The 21474-nt window shown below is 38.5% G+C and overlaps 1 protein-coding gene and 1 non-coding gene across 5 annotated transcripts in view; one reads left to right on the forward strand and one right to left on the reverse strand.

Moving 5' to 3' along the window:
* The window catches only part of RASA1 (RAS p21 protein activator 1), a 95733-nt gene that overhangs the window by 66291 nt on the left and 7968 nt on the right, over positions 1-21474 (reverse strand). The gene's annotated exons all lie outside the window — the stretch shown is intronic.
* LOC114230214 (small nucleolar RNA SNORA38) lies at positions 9335-9459 on the forward strand. The gene has a single exon (XR_008555932.1). It is a non-coding gene; the product is annotated as a small nucleolar RNA SNORA38 (small nucleolar RNA).

Below are 21474 nucleotides of genomic sequence, written 5' to 3' on the forward strand. Positions count from 1 at the left end.
GCCACACAGAGGCTCCAGGCCTACATGACCAACCTCTCCTCTCCCCCAAGCCCCCAAATTCTGGACACAAAGGGTCAGGGGAGTTTTCCTGGTGGTACTTCATGCATATTGTCACATATTGCTGCTGGGATAATTAAGCACTGTCTGTATGACTCCACTGGGAAAGAACAACTAGCAGCTCGTCTGCTCCCCTGCTCTCTGCCTTAGGCACTTTCTTCCTTTGATGATTTTAATCTGTATCCTTTTACTCTAATAAACTTTTAGTATAACAGCTTTGCTGAGTTCTGTTAATCCTAGAAAATCACTGAACCTGAGGTTGGTTTTAGGGACCTCCACCAATAACCATCAATATCATCAGAAAAAATACAAGCAGGCATTAACATAGGTGTCAAGACTCTTTTCAGGTAGTAGGTATAACCTTGGGAGAAAAAAAAAAAAAAAAGGTAGCATTGTCTCCAAAAAAAAGTGACTTGACCCTGGCTTTGGGCAAAAGCAAAAAATAAAAAGCATCTGTGTATATTACATACCCTCTCTAAGTGACCACTGCTTTTTTTCTAGAGTTCTGCATAAAACATATACATATATAATAGCAACCAATGATTTACTACTAAGAGCAGTGACATTGTGGAGGTATAAAGAAGTGGAGACTTTCCCTGTTTTTTTTCATTTTCTGCGTGCTTGTTTTTTCACAAGAGGTATCCATGTAATACTTTTAACAGTATCTGTAGCAGATTAATCGTCCCACCAAGAATAACTACAAAAGGCAAACAAAATACAAGGCGGGGGGGCGGGGTGATGGTGGTGGTGATTGTCTATTTCAAGTCATCCATAAGTTGCTGAGGCAATCTTAGAACTGAGGAGCCAGAATTTCAGAGAAAGCAGACTGCCATTCAGCAGCCACTTTGCAACTTTTTCCGCTCAGAGTATTTGACCAAAGCAAGAGGCTAATTCCCGAGGAAAAAAAAAGACCCAGGTCTTCTATCTGGGTCCTATTGTGGGGAGGAGGGAGGTGAAAAGATCCACTAGAGGTTTTGGCCATCTAACAAAACTGGTGAAACACATTAGAGACTTGAAGGGCCAGGATTCTGGTCATGAAAGAGAGACAGACAGGCCTGAACCCCAGACTGAACTATTTCCCTCTGGAGACGTTTAATGAATCCTGAACCTACAGGGATGACACTCAGCAAAGACTCTGCATAGCACAATGAAGTATTTGAAAATGTTGTGATTAAGGTGATTTGACTGCATTTTATTTGCTATGGGGAAGAAAGGATGATCATCCTCTTTAGCCAATTATCATTCAGATCCACTATAAATTATCTAATATAATGTCTGGTATTTAATTAAAAATTAACAGCATGCTAATATGCAGAAACCAATAAAAGAAAACAAGCAAAAATATAAAAACAAAGGTATAATATAAAACTTTTAAAATAATCAAAAGTTGGTTGTTGGAGAGACTAATAAAATCAACAAATTCTAGCAAGACTGATCAAAGGAAGAAAAATCTCACAAATTATCCATTTCACAACCACAGGTGAATAAATCTGAAATTAATAGAGAAGTTTAACAACTCAAGAAAATATTTTTAAAAAAAGGTAAACATAAAATTTAACCATAAAATTGAAATGATTAAAAAGTAATCAAATTCACAAAATTAAGAACTAAATATATTAGATTAATAGCATATTGGGTATATTTTTTAAAAGGTAATGGACAACTTTCATATAAAATATCCTTACTGAAACACAAAAATGAAATTGGATAAAAATATTTAAAAAGAGCACAAAAGATAAATGAGACATAATTTTTAAACAGAGGTTAACAAATGTGTATGTGGAGTCTCAGAAGGAAAGAAAATGGAAGAAAAGCAAGAGCTGAAGAGAAAACGGCCAAGAATTTTCCAACTACAATAAAGGCTCTCAACCCACATATTTAAGAACCTCAGTATAACCCAAGCAAGCAGTAAAAAGAAAATAGAGAGAGAGAGAGAGAGAGAGAGAGAGAGAGAGAGAGAGAGAGAGAGAAGCTGTATCTAGGTACATCATGGTAAAAATGCTAAAAACCAAAGACAAGACTAAATTTTAAAAGTAGTTAGAATAAAAAGACATTGTCTTCAAATAAATAACGATAAAAATCTTTACTGACTTAGCAACAGAAAGCCTGAGAGAATGGATTATCTTCACATTTCTGAAAGAAAATAACTGCAAACCTAGGATTTTATGCCCAAAACTAAGATCTTCCAAAAACAAAAACAAGCATGTTTTCCAGAAACTGTAACTTTTCCAGTTGTTTACCAAAGGAAATACTACAAGAAGTTCTATAGGCAAAAAAAAAGGTTCCCACAGAAATAAGACAGAAATCCTATATAATCTTATATAATAAAGAGCTTATATGCTAATTAGACCAAACAGCCAAACGACCGTCAGATGACATTCTGGATGAAGCCGGGGATGCAAGGGCCGGCCAGGGCTGCAGGGGCCTGCCGAGGCAGCTGGGGCTTCGAAGGTTGAGCCCCTTGCACTAATTTCGTGCATCGGGCCTCTAGTTAAATATAAAGCAGAGTAAATATATGGGGAAATCTAAATAAACACTGACTGTATAAAAGAATAATCTATATATATAAAAGCCAAGCAACCAGACCGAGTGGTCGCTATGACGTGCACTGTGGCCAGCCAACAGGCCTAATGGGGGCAGGGCCAGCAGGCCAACCTCCTGCAACCCCTCCCCCAGCTGGCTGGCCCCGATTGGCCCCAATTGGGTTGGACCGGCAAGACCCCACCAGTGCACAAATTCGTGCACCAGGCCTCTAGTATCTAATAAGTATTAAAGCATATGTACAATGAAAAATTCAGGACAATCATATAAAAAGCAGAAGAAGAGTAAGAAGAGTCAAGTGTTCTAAGTTCATTGTTAAGGAAGTGGTAAAAGTAAATATTTTCAGTAGACTGCAATAAGTCAATGCAATGTGTTGTCATCTCCAGGGCAACGACTAAAAGATCAAGCTTGTACAGAATGGGCAAGAAAATGAAAAACACTTAGAAGACATACATCTTAAATAAAAGAACCCAGAAAGGTTTAAAGTAAAAGGATGGGAAAAGACCATGCTAGCACTAATCAAAAGAAAAATAATGTCAGACAAACTAGATTTTAAGACAAGAAATTATTAAAGTAGTATAACAAGGGGCATTTCATAATTTAAAAAAAGGGGGGTCAATTTCACTAGGAATTTAAAGCTAAGCTAACAGGACATATACCCAAGATTGTAACATCAAAATATAAATCTTACTAGGTTGAAACTCTAACATACTTCTCTTAATAGTTGATAAAAAAAATTTAAAAAAAGCTAACAACAACAACAAAAATCAGAATACAACTATTTGGAAATTAAGAATATATATTCCTTAACTCTTAAATCAAAGAAGAAATCACAATCAAAATGATAAAGAAGATAAGACATATAAAATGTTGTAACATACAACTGAAGCTATACTTAGAGTGAAACCTACAATCTTAAATACTTTTATTTAAAAAAGGAGAATGACAAAATTAAGTATCTATCTCCGGAAAAGAGAAAAAGTTAATCCTGGAAAAGGCAAAAAAGAAAGTAGGAAAAAGAAAATTAATGAAATCAAAAGCAAACATCTAAAACTTCAGAAAAAAAATTAAGAGTTGGCTTTTGGAAAGATTATAAAATTGATGTTTCTAGCAAGACTAATCAAAAGGAAAAAAGTCATAAATTATCAACTTTAGTAATAAAAAAGGAAGAAATCCTACAGGTCCTACAGAAAAACAGTTAGCTATGCTATTATTTATTAAGGCTTATTGCAAAGTAGACAAATAAACCAAAGAAATAGAATTGACATGTTAACAGAGTCACACAGAGACTGACACCAATTTATAACAATGATAACCCTGACAAAGTGAGGTCTTGTAATTATTGGGTCAACTAGATAGCCATATTAAAAATAAAATAATCTTGATCCCTTCCCGTTCTCCATGAACAAAAATTAATTCCATATGTATGTTATATCTAAAAGTAAAAGATAATACAATAAAGCTTCTAGAAAAAACATAAGCAGATATATTCATGCCCTTAGGGCAGCCAGTGATTTCTTAAACGTGACCAAAATACAAGCTCCACTCATAAAGAGAAAAACTGTCATAGTAAAATGAAGAACTTCTGTTCATTTAAGATAGCATTAAGCGAGTAAAAAGGCAAGATACAAAATTGGTATCTGTAACATATACGCCCAAAAAAGGACTCATAGCCAGGAGAAATCAGTAAGATAAAAGGAAGGCCAATAGAAAAAATGGCAATTTATGGAAGAGGTTGTCCAAATAAATCAATAAATATAAAAACATGCACACTGTCATTATCCATCATACCAGGAAAATCCAAATTAAAACCACAAGGGCTATTTCATCACCCACCACCAAACTAGCTACAATCAAAAGAATAAGCAATACCAAATGTTGTAAAATGTGGAGTAACTGCAATTCTCAAACAATATTACTGAGAATGTAAATTGGTACAAACACTTCGCAAAACTAATAGTATCTACAAAGCTTATATGAACATCCATCCTATGACCCAGAAATTCTAATCTTAAGTATACAACATAACTATATATACATATTGATCAAAAAACACAGCAAGAAAATTGATAGCAATACTATTTGTATGAGGCAAAACAGGAAACAACCTAAATGTCATATCCTATATAATAAAGAGGTATATGCAAATTCACCCTCACACCCTCACAAGATGGCTGCCTATGACCAGGCCAGCAGGGGGATGAGGGACGACCAAATGACTGAACAAGCAGGCTGCATGGGGCAACCAGCCCGGCAGGGGAGTTAGTGAGGGACGACCAAACAACTGAACAGCAGGCTGCATGGGGCAACCAGGCCGTGGGGGGGGGGGGGGGGCCTGAGGGGCAACGAGGCCAGCAGGGGGTGGGGGGGAGCAGTTGGGGACGACCAGGCCAGCAGGGAGGGCAGTAAGAGGCGACCAGGCAGGCGGGGGGGGAGGAGGGGGGCAGTTAGGGGTGACCAGGCAGGCAGGCAGGTGAGTGATTAGGAGCCAGCAGTCCAGGATTGTGAGAGCGATGTCTGACTGCCAGTTTAGGCCCGATACCCGGGATCAGGCCTAAACCGGCAGTCAGACATCCTCCAAGGGGTCCCAGATTTGAGAGGGTGCAGGCTGGGCTGAGGGGACACCACGTCCCGTCCAGTCTCTTCCCCCCCACACACACACGACTTTCGTGGACCGGGCCTCTAGTCTATCAATAATAGGATAATAAACTGTGGCATAATCACAATGTAATGCAATGACTGAAATAGTGTTACATGCAACATGAATAAATCTCATAAAGTTTGTAAAGTAACACAAAGAAATGCATATTATATGATTCAATTTGTATATGATTCAATTTGTATAGAATTCAATTTATATAAAATTCAAAAACAAAGTATAATGTAAAAAATCAGGATTGTGTTTACCTTTGGGAGAGGGCACATGGGTATTAGACTGAGAGCAAGCAAAAAGGACTTCTAGGATGTTAATAATATTATGTTCCTTGATTTAAATATGGATTGCATAGGTATTATTTATATTATGGATTGCATAGTATTAATAATGTATTAGTATGTGTTAATACATATACAATACCTATGCACTAATACATAGATACTATTTGCTAAAATGTATTGTGATAAAAAGTTATGATGCACCCAACCAGTGTGGCTCAGTGGTTGAGCATTGTTGACCCAGGAACCAGAAGGTCATGGTTCAATTCCTGGTGAGGGCAGCACATGCCCAGGATTCGGCTTGACCCCCAGTAAGAGCAGTGCAGGAGGCAGCAATCAATTCTCATCACTGATGTTTCTATCCCTCTCTCCCTCTCCCTTCCTCTCTCTGAAATCAATAAAAACATATATATTTTTTAAAAATTTAATGCTACACTTTATGTTCTGCTAACCTTCATTAAAAAGTATACTTTAAGAAAAAAAAGTAACTCAAAATAAAGACTCTATGGTCAGAACTAGCAGCTGAGTCAATGGGTGACACAGAGCCAGACCCTAGCCCTATGTCATCTGTTCTGTCTTCCTACTGTATATGACTAACAACTCATGATCACCGAGGTCAGAGACATGATGGGAATATATGCTCCTGCCTCTTTGGCATGTGTATTTTTATATCTCTCGGGAGTTTTTCCTTTATTCATTAAGTAATTATGTATACTTTTAAAAAATTTTTTTATTCATTTCAGAGAGGAAGGGAAAGGTAGAGAGAGATAGAAACATCAATGATGAGAGAAAATCATTGATTGGCACCTCCCTACCAGGGGTGGGGGTGGGGGAGGGGGATCGAGCCTGCAACCAGGGCATGTGCCCTGATAGGAATCAAACTGTGAGACCTGGTTCACAGGTCGATGCTCAACCACTGACCCACACTGGCCAGGCTAATTATGTAAACTTTAATCATTCTGAAGCCTTTTCAACAATAAAAAAGCCAATAGTTGAGTCTTTTTTCATATAAAAAGCTCTTTATCTTTAATTATAATAATTATTCCAAAACGCATACAATTTTTACTTAAGACAGGGGTCCTCAAACTTTTTAAACAGGGGGCCAGTTCACTGTCCCTCAGACCAAAAAAAAACTATGAACAAATTCCTATGCACACTGCTAAGTCGGCTGCTAAGCAGGACAGGCAGCGGCGGCAAAAACACCCCGCGGCCCGGATAAATGTCCTCGGCGGGCCGCATGTGGCCCGAGAGCCGTAGTTTGAGGACCCCTGAAATTTAAGACAAAGCAATTAGAAGTGTAGATCTTATCTCAAAAACAACTGCATATGATCTTATCCCAAAATTTTTTCTCATGTTTCTATCTTATTTCTATCATTGATAAGTAACCTTCCCTGCTAAGCAAACATCTTATCCCTATAAATTTAAATAAGTCACACTAAAATATAAAAGTATTCTTGCTTTACTATCATCCTGTCCTGATCACATATTATAGTGTGTGCAAAGAAAAAAATACATGAAAATATAAGTTCTTGGTACTGCTGCCTCTACATAACATTAACAAGCACTTCATTTATGTAACAAGTTTAAAATAGAGATTATACAATGTCTGGTTTCAGAGACAATGGAATTAAAATAAAAATCAGTAACAGGAAGAGAGTTCGAAAATCCCAAAATGCTTAATAATTAAACAATACCCTTCATATAATACATGCATCAAAATATATTTTGAATCAAATAATAAATATACAACTTATTAAAATATGTAGCATCTAGTGAAAACAGTCCTTAGAAATTTATAACACTGAATGCATTTATTAGAAGAGATTTAAAATCAATAATCTAATCTTCCATCTTGGGAAACTAGGAAAACAGCAAATTAAACCCAAAGCAAGCAGAAGAAACAAATTTAAAGCAAAACTCCATTTTTTTGCAACTGAAATTTAAAACAGGTAATCAATTGAGAAAAAAACAATGAAAACCAAAGTTGGTTCTTTGAAAAGATCAATAAAATAGGTAAGCCCCTAGCCAGGCTACGAAGAAAAAAGAAAAAAACAGACAAATTACTAATATTAAAAATTAAAGAGGGGACATCAAAAGACAGTAAAGAAACACAATGAACAACTCAATGCCCACAAGTTTAATAACCTAAATAAAATGGACACAATTTGCCACAACATACAAAGAACAGACAATCTGAATAGGTTATAGCTATTAAAGAAATTGAATCAAAACAACCTTCCAAAACAGAAAGCATCATGCGCAGATGCAATCACCAGTGAATTATACCAAACATTTCAGGAAGAAATTTTAACAATTCTCTACCATCCCTTCCAGAAAGTTGAAGTAAAGGGAATACTTTCTGATTCTATGAGGCCACGGTAATCCGAATACCAAATCAAACAAAGAAATTACAAGGAAACTACACATCAGTATCTCTCAAGAACACAGATACAAAAATCCTCTACAAATTACAAATTATTAGCAAATCAAATACAACATTATATAAAAATTATACACCATTACCAAGTGAAATTTACACCAAGTATGCAAGGCTGGTTCAACATTTGAAAATCAATTAATGTAATCCATCACACATCAACAAACTAGAGAAGAAAAATCACATGACCATATAATCACATTCCACAAAATTCAACACCCATTAATAATAAGATAAAACCTCTTAAAAATCTGGGAGCATGAGGTAACTTCCTTAATTTGTTAAGCGCTTACAACTTTAAAGGACTTGACAAAAAACTTACAACTGAGATCACTCTTTATGGGGAGAAACTTCAAGTTCTCCCACTAAGTCGGGGAAACAAAGCAATGATGCCTTCTCTCACCACACGATCACACTGGAAGTCTTTTTTTGTTTGTTTGTTTTTTGGTTTTTGTTGATCCTCACCTAAGGATATTTTTTCATTGATTTTTAAGGAGAATAGAAGAGAGAGGGAAAGACAGAAACATCGATGTGAGAGAAACACATCAATTGGTTGCCTCTTGCAGGAGCCCAGACCAGGGCCCAGGCCAGGGAGGAGCCTGCAACCAAGGTACCTGCCCTTGACTGGAATTGAACCCAGGACCCTTTGGTCTGCAGGCCAACACTCTTATCCACTGAGCCAAACCAGCTAGGACCACACTGGAAGTCTTAACAAATCAGACAAGTAAAGGAAATAAAAGGTATACAACTGGGCAGGAATTGCACAGATGACATGATTGTCTATATATAAAATATCCAAAAGAATCAACAAAAGAATACCTAAAACTAATAACAGATTATAGCAGGGTTGTAGGATACAGGTTAATATACAAAAGCCAATAGTTTTCCTATATACCTGTTATAAATGAGTGGAATCTGAAATTTGAAACACATTACCATTTATATTAATAGCACCCAAAAAAGAAATACACAGGTATATAATCTGACAAAATATGTATAAGACCCATATGAGAAAACTACAAAACTCTAATGAACAAAATGGAGAGATTCTCCATGTCCACTGTCAAGATGTCGTTTTTCCCCCAACTTGATCTACATTGTAGGAAATCCCAATCATAATCCCAGCAACTCATTTTGTAAGTATCAACAAACTACAGTTGACCTTTGAACAATGCAGTGGTCAGCAGGGCCAACCCCTCCATGCAGTTGAAAAATCCCTGTATAACTTTTGACTACCCAAAACTTAACTACTAATAGCCTACTGGAAGCCTTCCCAAAAACATAAACAGTCGATTAACATATATTTTGTATGTTTTATATATATATATATATATATATATATATATATGCATGCGTATCTGTAGTTCCATCTTTGGACACGTAAGAATTGGAGGCAAAGAAATGTGGAATTGGAGGCAAAGAAATGTGGACTTGGAGAAATCTGGAGCCAGCTTGCTCCCTACAGGCTCAAGATCAACCATCCAACATAGGAAAAAAGAAAGAAAAGAAAATCATAAAAGAAAATACATTTACAGTATTCATTGAAAAAATCTACATGCTACTTAAGGGTCAACTGTAATTCTAAAGTTTATTGGAGAAGCATGACCTAGAATAGCCAACTCAATATTGAAGGAGAACAAAGTCTGATATTACCTGACTTTAAGATTTACTTTAAAACCATAGTAATCAACCGGTCGGTGTGGCTCACTGGTTGCGTATCGACCCAGGAAACAAAAGGTCATTGGTTGGATTCCCAGTCACGGCAGATGTCCAGGTTTGGGGCTCAGTCCCCAGTGAGGATGTGTGCAGGAGGCAGCCAATCGATGATATTCTTCTCTCATTGATGTTTCCATCTCCCTATCCCTTTCCCTTACTCCTCTCTAAAAAAAAATCAATAAAAACATATTTAAAAAAAAACAAAAAACAGTAATCAAGATAGGGTTGTATTGGTGAAAGAACAAACAAAGAGGTAAATGGACCAGAACAGAGAACCCAATGATAGACCCACATAAATATAGTCAACTCATGTTGGACAAAGAAGAAAAGGCAATAGAATGGAGCAAAGTTTTTAGACAGATGATCCTATATAATAAAAGCGTAGTAATGCAAACTGTCCCCTCGACCAGGAGTTCATCGGAGAGTTCAACCAGGGGGCAGAGTCAGTCAGGGTCAGTCGGCAGCGGCAGGCAGCCCAGGCAGCTGGGGGGAAGGGAGGGAGGCCCCAGCCGGCAGCCAGCAGCCACTAGGGACCCTACCAGTGCACAACTTTCTAGTGCTGCAATAACTAGACTTCCATATGCAAAGAAACAAATCTAGACAAAGACCTTACATCTTTCACAAAAATTAATTCAAAATGGAGCACAAACCTAAATGTAAAATGTAAAACTTGCAAGTCCTAAAAAATAAAATAAAAGAAAAACCTAGATCAGTGGTTCCCAATGTGGAGCACACGCCGCAATGGGGAGCAATTTGATTTTTTAAGGGAGGCAATAATATGTCTCTATTATATGTTTTCAAACTTTATTTGCTATTTTTTCATATCACTTCATATCATTTTTTTTAACAATTTCTTAGTGATTTCTTCCTCAGTACTTAACTGTCCTTTCGTTCTTTTATTTTTCCTCTTTCATGGATGCCATATTCTTTGGAAGCTTGTTTAGACCAAATGAATGGCCTTTTAGGCTTCCTCCATGTGAATAGGAGTTCACTTTTTGAATAATAAGAATTATATGTCACGGGGGGTGAAGAAAAATCAGAGCATCAAGACTTTAGAGATGCTTTAGGGCATGGCCAAGAATGAGTTATTAACAGTGAATTTTTTGCATTTCTAATGATTCTGGGGGCCTAATCTACACTAATAAGAGAGAAATATGCAAATTGACCATACCTCCATGACACCCAGCAGCCAATCAGGAGTGAGTGTGCAAATTAACCCAACAAAGATGGTGGGTTGATTTGCATATGCAGGTGCAGAGCGGCTGGGTGGGGCAGAATGCCTTCTATGAGGGGGAGGGAGGAGGGGAGGGAGCTACAGGAGTGGCGCTCCAGCAGGAAGCGAGGAATTGCAGGCTCCCGGGTGGCCAGGAGCAAAGCCAGGGGAAGGAAGGCCTATTCTTGCACAAATCTTTGTGCAACGGGCCTCTAGTGTAAATATAAATATACTAGAAGCCCGGTGCACAAAATTCATTCACTGGGGGGGGGGTCCCCTCAGCCCATCCTGCCCCCTCCCACAGTCCGGGAGCCCTCAGGGGATGTCCTACTGACAGCTTAGGCCCACTCCCCATGGGCCCAAGCCGCAGTCTGGCCTCCCTCTGAGGGAGGTGACCGGCTGATCAGGGGAAGGCGCCACCCCCATCACCCTGCTGCTGCTGCCACTGCCAGCCGCCGCAGTCACTAAGGTGTTTTCATCAACACAGACTCCAGTCCCTTCACCACGAAAAAATGACAACTTTCTTTAGGCATTTTCAAGATGTCTCTTTCATAGGATATGACATTTCTTTCTTTCTTTTTTTATCTTCACCCGAGAATATTTTTCCATTGATTTTTAGAGAGCGTGGAAGAGAGAGAGAAAGACAGGGAGAAACATCAATGTGAGAGGGACACTTTGATTGGTTGCCTCCTGCATGAGCCCTGACCTGGGCCCCGGCCAGGGAGAAGCCTGCAACCTAGGTACATGCCCGTGATCAGAATCGAACCCGGACCCTGCGGTCCGCAGGCTGAGGCTCTATCCACGGAGCCAAACTGGCTAGGGCAAGATATGACATTCTTAGCCCATCCAGCAGCGGACCTTCGTTTTTGCCTCCAGGAGTGAGGTGGAAAAACCCTAGATCACCTTCTTGGATTCTTATTACCCAAGTTACCAAGAACACTGCGAGTGGCGTACAGGGAGCTTAGCCAATGAGCGGTCAGAAAAGGTGTTTCCTCTGCAGCTCACGCGCAGAGGCCGGACTGCTGGCGTGCCGTGGTGTGTCCGCTCCGGGCCTGCTCCAGCCGTGCTGCGGCGGCTTGGGCAGGCCTTCCTGTGTGTGTGTCTGTTCTGGTCCTGCGCCATCCATGGCTTGCCTCACCGCGCACGCAGTCCCCTCCCACCCATCTGCATAGGCAGCCTCCAACTGAGCCAGTCGTGACTGTTACAGCATCCTGGCTACTTTGCATATTACCTTTATAGATAGACAGACAGACAGACAGATAGATAGATAGATAGATAGATGATAGATAGATAGATAGATAGATATTGTGACATATTAATGCATTTCAGTTCTCTATTATATGTTTTGAAACTTTATTTGCTATTTTTTCTTATCACTTCATATCATTTTTTTTAACAATTTCTTAGTGATTTCTTTCTCAGTACTTAACTGTCCTTTCGTTCTTTTACTTTTCTCTTTCATGGATGCCATATTCTTTGGAAGCTTGTTTAGACCAAATGAATGGCCTTTTAGGCTTCCTCCATGTGAACAGGAGTTCACTTTTTGAATAATAAGAATTATATGTCACGGGGGGTGGGGGGAAATCAGAGCATCAAGACTTTAGAGATGCTTTAGGGCATGGCCAAAAAAAGGTTGGGAACCACTGACCTAGATGATCTTCAGTAGGGTGGTGAGTTTTTAGACACTATACCAAAGGCATTACTCATCAAAGAAATAGGTAATTAGACTTCATTAAAATTCAAAATTTCTGCTCTATGAAAGACAGTATCCAGAGACTGAGAAGACAAGCCAGACTGGGAGAAAATATTTGAAAAAAACACATCTACCTATAAGCACTAACATTAAATTAACCAAATCCAACACTAATGCTGGCAAGGATGTGGAGCAGCAGGAACTTTCATTCATTGCTGGTAGGAATCAAAATGATACAACTACTATAGAAGTTTGGGGGTTTCTTAAAAACTAAACATTCTTGCCAACTTGCACACCTTAGTATTTTCCCAAATGAATCAAAAACTTATGTCCATATAAAAACCTCCATACAAATGTTTATAGCAACTGTATTCATAACTGCCAAAATCTGGAAGCAATTAAGATGTCCTTTAGTGGGTGAATGGATAAAATGAGGTACATCCACAAAATGGAATAACGTTCAGCACGAAAAAGAAATGAGCTATCCAGTAATGAAAAGACATAGGAACCAATAATACACACTATTAAGTGTAAAGTCAAACTGAAAAACTACATACAGTATGATTCCAACTATATGACATTCTGGAACAAGCAAAACTATGGAGACAATAGAAAGATTGCCAGGGATTGAGGAGGGGAAGGAGAGATAAATAGGTGGCAAGAGAGAAAACAGCTCTGTCAAGGCAGTATGATACTACAATGTTGGATACATGTAATTTTACATTGGGTACAGCACCAAGAGTAGATTACACTGTAAACCATGGATTTGGGGTGATAATGATGAATGTAGGTTCATCAAAATTAGCAAATGTACCACTGTGCTAAGGGGTGTTGATAGTGGAGAAAGTTGATAGTGCATGCGCAGGGACAGGTAATGTATGAGAATTTTCTGCTGTTCAATTTTACTTTGAACTTAAAATTGCTCTAAAAAGTAAAAATTATTATTAAAAAAAAAAAAAACTGAGTTGGTAAAAACACTGCCATTCCTTTTAAGCATATCTACAAGCATTCACTATTTTACTCAACCAGCATTTTTATTATCTACTAGAGCAGTGGTCGGCAAACCGCGGCTCGCGAGCCACATATGGCTCTTTGGCCCCTTGAGTGTGGCTCTTCCACAAAATACCACGTGCGGGCGCGCACATACAGTGTGATTGAAACTTCGTGGCTCATGCGCAGAAGTCGGTTTTCGGCCTAGGCGAGTCTATTTTGAAGAAGTGATTCTAACGCCGAGCCACACTCAAGGGGCCAAAGAGCCACATGTGGCTTGCAAGCCGCGGTTTGCCGACCACTGTACTAGAGGCCCGATGCAAGAATTTGTGCACAGGTGGAGTCCGGCCAGCCCACCCAAATGGGGGCCCATCTGAGGTTGGATGGCTGGCCCTGCCCCAGATCAGGGTGGGAGGGGCCGATTAGGGGCCGGGCCAGCTGGAGAGGGGACCGATTGGGGCCCGGATCTGGCCAGTAGGCTGCCACAGTGTGCATCATAGCCACTGGTCATTCCGGTCATTCTGGTCATTCTGCTGTTCCAGTCGCTGGGCTTTTATAAATAAGATTACCTTTAACCACTGAATCCAACACCATTTCTTTTTTTTCTTTTTTACATTGATACATGTAATTTATTTCCAACAGTTTTACAATATGCCAGGTAGTGAGGACACAACAATTAACACAATTACTATTACCTCCCTCACAAGCACTTATATTTTAACAGAAGAAAGAAACATGTAATTAAACAATTATTAGTGGTTAAAGCACTGAGTACTACAGAAGTATATAATGAAGAGGGGAATTGTGAGTTAGCGTTAAGGGATAGAGTCTCAGTTGGGGAAAATGAACAAGTTCTGGAGATGGAGGGTGGTAATGGTTGTACAACAGTGTGAATGTACTTCATAGAACAGAACTGTACACAAAAAAACCACACTGTCTAATGTCTGCTCAATGTACTGTGCAGCAAAAATATTCAAAACAATAATATTTACAAAGTAGGAGGACAAAGGGATCTAAAGGGAAGGATTAATTTCCACACTTCACTCAAACTGATAAAATTTTTATACCAATAGGTAGTGGTAAATTACATATGTATATTTTAATATCCATTAGTGGGCAACTACAAAGTGATATATTAAAAACAAACAAACATTGCCCTAGCTGGTTTGGCTCAGTGGATAGGGCGTCAGTCTGCAGGCTGAAGGGTCCCAGGTTCAATTCCAGTCAAGGGCACATGCCTGAGTTCCAGCCTTGATCCCCAGTAGGGGACATGCATGAGGCAGCCAATCAATGGTTCTCTCTCATTACTGATGTTTCTCTCTTTCCCTCTCCTTTCCTCTCTGAAATCAATAAAGATGTATTAAAAAAAAGAAAATTATAGCCCTGGCTGGTGTTTGCTCAGTGGTTAGAGCGTCTAACCACGTACCTAAGGGTTGCAGGTTGGTTCCACTGGGGCACGTGCCAGAGGCAACCAATCAATCAATCTCTTTCTCTCTCCTCTCTCTCTCTCTCGCTCTCTCTCTCTTCACCTGTCTCCCTCTCTTCCTTCCTTCTCTTCCACTCTCTCTAAAAATCAATGGAAAAAAATATCCTCAGATAAGTAATAACAAAAAAACAAAGAACATTATAGATAAATCAGGTTGAAATCTTAATGTTCAAGTAACCCATAGGAATGCAAAAGAGAAACAGAGAAATGAGAAATAGAGAGAATAAATAGGAAACATAAAATGTCACTGAAATTCCTGTAATAAGCTCCATGGTTGAACATCGACCTATGAACCAGGAGGCCATAGTTCGATTCCCAGTCAGGGCACATGCCTGGGGTTGCAGGCTCAATCCCCAATAGGGGGCATGCAGGAGACAGCCAATCAATGATTCTCTCTCATCATTGATGTTTCTACCTCTCTCTCTCCCTTCTCCCTTCCTCTCTGAAACCAATAAAAATATATCAAAAATAATAACAATTATTGTAAATGTAAATTTATAATTATAGTTAGGAACTTCAACACTTTCCTCTCAGAGACTCACAAAAATACTAAACAGAAAATCAGCAAAGATTGAATATTCTAAATATAATAAATTCAAAGTATATAATTGACATATATAGAACAATACACACACACACAGGCAAATACACATGTTTTAAAACATCCATGGAATTCTCACCAAAAAAGACCATATTCTGGGCCATAAAACAAACATCAACAAATTTAAAAGTATGGAAATCATAAAAGCATGTTCCCTCACCATAATTATTTCTAATTTGAAATCAATAACAAAAAGACAACTGGTAAATCTCAAAACACTTGAAAATTCAACTACACACTTCTAAATAATCCATGGATCAAAAAGTAAATCTCAAAGTTAAAACACAGAATTGAATGAAAATGAAAAGACAGCATATCAAGAGATGTGAGATCCAGTGCTAAGAGGGAAAGATAGAACATTAAATGCTTACATTAGGAAATAGAAAAGGCCTCAATACATTAAATTCCTAGCTCAAGAAACTAGAGAAATTGGAGGAAAATCAACCCAAAACAATCAAAAGAAAAAAAAAAACACAAAATAATAACAATAAAAGCAAAAATTAATGAAATTGAAAACAAAACCATAGAGAAAAATCCATTAAACAAAAAGCTAAATCCTTTGGGGAAAAAATAGGATGGGTGCTGGTTATGGTGTATAATGCATATCTGGCTCTCACCAGATTTTGAGGTGCATGTGGGTGGGCGGGGACTTGACTCTGGGTCCCATGGTGTGCCCCAGACTCTGACAGGAGGAAGGTTTTCATATACATTTTACTAATTTTCTTTCATCTCTGACACTTCTATTATAGAGAAAGGGCAAAAGCAATATCAAATTATTTCCTCTAATTAATCCCCTTTTAATGTGCACGAATTTCGTGCACTGGGTCACTAGTTCATAATAAAAACTCTGAGTAAATTAGGAAGAGAGGTGATCTGCTTCAACTTGATGGAAAGTATCTATCTCCCTTCCCCCTCCAAAAGAGCCTACACATACTTAATGGTGAAATTAGTACTAAACACTTTCCACCTCAGACAAATAACAAAGCATATCTCCTCTCACCACTCTCATTCAATATTATAGAATTTCTAGCCACTGCAATGAGACAAGAAAAAATAAAAGACATACAAGATTAGAAAGAAAGCAACAAAAATGTTCCTATTTGCAGTTGACATAATTGTAAAAACTCCCAAGGAATCTGTAAAAAGCCTCTTAAAACTAAAAGTAAGTCTAGCAAGGTCACAGGATACAAGACCAACATACAAAAATCAAGAGCATTTCTATATACTAACAAAGAATATGTGGAAACTGAAATTAAAAACATTTGTAATATTGCTCCAAAGAAAAAACATTAAGTATGAATTTAACAATATGTTTATAGGAATAATACACTAAGAATTATTAAAATGCTGAATAATGAAATCGAGGAGGACCTAAATAAATGGAGATATATACCATGTCAATATGGTAAAGATGTCAATTCTCCCCAAACTGATCTATAGGTTTAATACAACCCTATGAAAATCTCAGCAAAGTTCTTGTAGACATGGACAAGCTTGTTATAATATTCATATGTAAAGACACAAGCCTTAGAATAGCTAAAACCTTAATGAAAAGTGAGAGGAATCACCCTACCCAATATTAAGGATTCCTACATAGCTACAGTAATCAAAAGTATATTAATAGCAGATGAAGATATAGATAGATAGATAGATAGATAGATAGATAGATAGATAGATAGGATAGATAGATATAGATTAATGGACCACAAAAGAGAACCCAAAAGTAAATCCACGCCCAATTGATTTTAGACAAAAGTGCAAAATAATTCAATGGAAAGAGGAATATTCACCTTTTCAACAAATGTTGCTAGAGCAATTGGATATCTATAGGCAAAACTATGAACCTCAACTTTAACTCCATATCTTTTATGAAAATGAAATCAAAATGGATCATGGACTTAACTGTAAAACATAAAACTTTTAGAAATAATCATAGGAGAAAATTGTTGAGACCTAGAATAGGCAAAGTACAACCTACAGCCCTGACCAGTGTGGCTCAACTGGTTGGAGCAGCATCCCTTATACCAAAAGGTGGCAGGTTCAATTCCAGGTCAGGGCACATACATAGGTTGAGGGAGGCAATCTCTCTCTCTCTCTCTCTCTCTCTCTCTCTCTCTCAGGGCACATACATAGGTTGAGGGACGCAATCTCTCTCTCTCTCTCTCTCTCTCTCTCTCTCTCTCTCTGTCTCTCTGTCTCTCTCTCCCTCTCTCCGCTTCTCTCTCCCTCTCTCTCCCCCTTCCTAAAAAATTGTTAAAATATAAATAAATTAAGCCTCTTCAAAATTAAAAACTGTTGCTCTGTTAAGAGGAGAAAAAGACAAGCTACAGAATGGAAAAAATATTTGAATACCACATATCAAACACAGAATAATTAGAATACATAAACTCAACAATAAAAAATCATATTGCAAAATGGGCAAAAGAGATAAACAGACATTTCACCAAAGAGGATATACAGATAGCAAATTAGCACCTGAAAATTTTTTCAACATCATTGGCCATTAGGGAAATACAAATTAAAACCATAAGATTTCACTAAACATCTATGAGAATAGCTAAAATTAAAAAAGGTGACAATATCAAATGCTGATATGGATACAAAGAATCAGGATCACTCATCCTATCTAATAAAGAGGGAATATGCTAACTGACCATTACGTCCTCACAAGATGGCAGCGCCCACAGCCAATGAGGGAATATGCTAATTGACTGCCATGCCCTCACAAGATGGCGGCACCCACAGCCACAAGATAGCAGCGCCCAGTCCCCTCAGCCCCGCCTCATCCAGCCTCAGTCCCCCAATCTCCTCAGCCCTGCGGGGGGGCGGCAAACAACACACGCCTCATCCAGCCAGAGTCCCCCAGTCCCCTCAGCCCCGCCTCATCCAGCCAGAGTCCCCCAGTCCCCTCAGCCCTGCCTCATCCAACCAGAGTCCCCCAGTCCCCTCAGCCCCGCCTCATCCAACCAGAGTCCCCCAGTCCCCTCAGCCCCACAAGGGACGGCAGTTGGGGGCCATCAGGCCGGCAGGGGAGGGCAGTTAGATGTCAATCAGGCCAGCAGGGGAGCTCAGTTGGAGGCGATCGGGCCGGCAGGGGAGGGCAGTTGGAGACGACCATGCTGGCAGGGGCGTAGTTAGACACGTCAATCAGGCTGGCAGGGAAGAGGTTAAGGGGCTATCAGGCTGGCAGGCAGAGTGGTTAGGGGCAATCAGGCAGGTGAGTGGTTAGGAGCCAGCAGTCCCAGATTGTGAGAGGGATGTCCGACTGCCGGTTTAGGCCTGATGGAGAGGGTGCAGGCTGGGCTGAGGGACACTCCCCACCCCTGCCCCCGTGCACAAAATTTGTGCACCGGGCCTCTAGTATATTAATAGTGATAATGTATAAGGACACAGCCACTTTAGAAAACAGATTGACAATTTCTTATAAAACTGAACATACATTACCATGCAATCCAGCAACTGCACTCTTGGGTATTTATCTGACAAAAATGAAAACTTATGTTCACACAAAAACGTAAACATAAATGTTCATAGCAGCTTTTTATTCTAATAGCCAAAACTGGAAATAACCCAAATGTTCTTCAAAGGGTGGATGGTTAAACAAAGTGTAGTACATCCCTAAAAGTAGGGATACATGCAACAAATTGAATGAATCTTAAGGGGAATCTTGAGGGAAGCCACTTTTAAAAATTCTAATCCCAAAAGGATTTTATACTATATGATTCCATTTATATAATCTTTTTGAAATGACAAAATGAAGAACAGATTAGTGGTTGCCAGGGATTAGAGATGGAGGAAGTGAAGAAGGGAGGCAAGTTTGGTTATATGAAGGCAGCACACACACACACACACAAAATAAAAAGGCAGCACAAAGAATCCTGGTGTCAATGAAAGTGCTCTATACCTTTATTATTGTGATGATTACACAAATCTACACATGATAAAACTGAATAGAACTAAATATACACTACACACACACACACACACACACGTGTATGCAGAGATGGTGAAATATGAATAAGTGAGTTTTATCAATGTAAATATCCTGTAGTGATACAAGATGTTGCAATTGAGAAAAAAAATGGGTGAAAAGTGCATCTTTGTTATTCTTACAGCTGAATATGAATTTATAATTATCTGAAAATGAAGTTTAATTTTAAAAATTTGAGACATAATTCAGTATTTAGATAGGCATGCATGGAGGAGAGATATGGTCCTATTATTATATAATTTCTTAACTGTGACTCCAGTTTAGTGGGTTATTTCTACAAAAGATAAATAAATAAAAAGACTTAACAGTTGAGGGAGACTTCTAGGTCATTCCCTTATCATAAGACAGATATACAAGAGAATGGGAATTTAAAAGTAACATTGTTACAACAATGAACACAGAATGAATACACAAAATTTGCTGGAGTAATGTCACACCCACAGGATATTCCCTTACTACAACCTATGGTCATGTGAAAAATCTTTTTACGCCATAGTGATCAGACATGCATTTAAATATTTTCCATCTCTCAACATAGGTATAGCCAAAAGAGGAAATACATCACTAACTGATAAAGAAAGTAAAAAAGAATTAAAGTTTTTCTTTCTTACAATGAAAGAAATAAAAGAATGAGGAACCTATTTTTCAAGCAGTGGATGTGCATTCAATCTGCTCCAAAATCATCCGAAGCCACTTTTAAAGATGCAAGGTTACCCAATGTATCAGTCAGCTTGGGCTACCATAACAAAGTACCACAGAGTGGATGCTTAAACAACAGATATTTATTTTCTCACAGTTCTGAAGGCTGAGTTCAAGATTAAGGTGCCAGGAGGTGACTTCTAAGAGGCCTCTCTCCTTGGCTTTCAGATGGCCACCTTCTCACATGGCCTTCTCTCTGTGCATATGCACTCCTAGTGTCTCTTCCTCTACTTATGTGAATAACAGTCCTTTTGGATTATAGACCCACCCATATGGCCTTATTTAATCTTAACTACCTCCTTAAAGGCCTATCACCATATACTAGGTGTACCAGTTAATAATGCAATGTTTTTCAATAGATGGAGTTACACATATGTTAATATATATGCGATCTGATATGCATGCTATTTTGTTGTATTGACAGAAAGCTTCAAAACTTCATTATGTCAAATCTGCTGAAGGTGTTAATATCATAGGTATTTTTGTGCTTAAAAATGTCGAATTTCATGCCAAAAACAGAGCATTTGTGGGAAGTTTTAATTCATTACTTTATTTTGAAGAAAAAGTTATGGTATACTTCAGGAAGCTTATGGTGAACATGCTCCATCTCTAGATACTTGTGAACGCTGGTTTAAAAGTGATGATTTTGATGTGAAAGACAAAGAACGTCCAGGTCAACCGAAAAAGTTTGATGACCAACAATTACAAGCATTATTGGATAAAAATGCCTGTCAAACTCAAAAGCAACTTGCAGAAAGATTAAATGTTGCTCAGCAAACAATTTCCGATCGTTTACAAGCAATAGGAAAGATTTTAAAGGAAGGAAAATGGGTGCCACATCAACTGAACGAAAGACAAATGGAAAAGTCATCAGTAAAATGTTGCTTCAATGGCATGAAAGAAAGCCTTTTTGCATCGAATTGTGACTGGCGATGAAAAGTTGACTTATTTTGAGAATCCCAAACGCACAAAATCATGGGTTGATCCAGGTCAACCATCAACATAGACTGCAAGGCCAAATCCTTCAGAGAGAAGACAATGCTCTGCATCTGGTGAGATCAGGAAGGTGTGTATTATGAGGTTCTAAAACCAGGTGAAACCGTTAATACTGATCAC

The sequence above is a fragment of the Eptesicus fuscus genome, chromosome 4 (assembly GCF_027574615.1).
Source record: "Eptesicus fuscus isolate TK198812 chromosome 4, DD_ASM_mEF_20220401, whole genome shotgun sequence".
NCBI classification, from domain to species: Eukaryota; Metazoa; Chordata; class Mammalia; order Chiroptera; family Vespertilionidae; genus Eptesicus; species Eptesicus fuscus.